Below are 1,141 nucleotides of genomic sequence, written 5' to 3' on the forward strand. Positions count from 1 at the left end.
GTGCTCACCTGTTGCTGCGTCTCCTGCTTCTGCAGGCCAGGAGCTTTGGGGAATACCCCCCCACACACACACACACACCGTGAGTATCGCGGGTCCCGCCTCTTGTATATATATATATTTGGAGACCCATCCAGAGCTGGAGGCGGGCTACTTGCAGGCATACCCTGCTTGCTCAGCGGTTTCTGTGGAAGGGGACAGGGTTCTAAGTGAGCACATTGGTTTATGGTAAGGCAGGCATACGGCTGACTCCTGCTGGTCCCAGCCTTCCTCCTGTACCCCCCCCCCCCCCATCACAGCCCCCTTCCCATACCCCAAAATAATGAAGTCTGTTAACTATTAACTGATTGTTGGTTTGTGGAGACAAACTCTGCTGTGTTACCCTTGAACTAACAATAAATTAAGGAAATAGATGAATATAAATCATGGATGACTTAACATCACATAAGGATCCAGATATTTCTCAAATATACACCAGTATTCAATACATGAAATGTATGAACTGCAATAAATGGGCTGGAGATTTAAAGCAGTATCTAATCAGCAAGTAGATCCAGTCCTTAAGACTTGAGACATACATGAAGAAATAGGCTGCAGTTTTCGATGCCTTCATCAGGACTGCAAACGGGGACTCCCAAAGAGGCACAGTCACAGGACCTTCTCCGCCAGTAATGCCTCCAAACTCTCTTATTGTACAGCAATGTCTCAAAAATGCCTTGTTTTTCTTTGTTCATGATGGGAGACATGTAACCTGATTCTATAGGTCTTCTTCCATCTATAGAATCAGGTTGCAGTCCCAATGAAGGCATCGGAAACTCATCGAATAAATGGAGGATGAGTTGACTGCAGCCCAAGTCTTAAGGACTGGATCTACTTGCTGATTGCAACCTACTTTACACTGTTTATCTCTGTGTACTTGCTTTATGGACACCTGAAGATCATGTTCTTCAGTCCATTGAAATTGTGAACTTGGAATCTGTGAAGTATTTCTTTTGGGAGTGTCAATTAGTAAATGTTGGATATGGCTTTAAATCTCCAGCCTATTTGTTGCCGTTCATGTATTTCATACTGGTGTCTACTTGAGAAATACTTGGAGCCTTTATGTGATGTTAAGTGATAGTATACATGTGTTACCCTTGAAGTC

This window comes from Gekko japonicus, unplaced genomic scaffold (assembly GCF_001447785.1).
Source record: "Gekko japonicus isolate JY-2015 unplaced genomic scaffold, Gekko_japonicus_V1.1 scaffold1175, whole genome shotgun sequence".
Classification (NCBI taxonomy): domain Eukaryota; kingdom Metazoa; phylum Chordata; class Lepidosauria; order Squamata; family Gekkonidae; genus Gekko; species Gekko japonicus.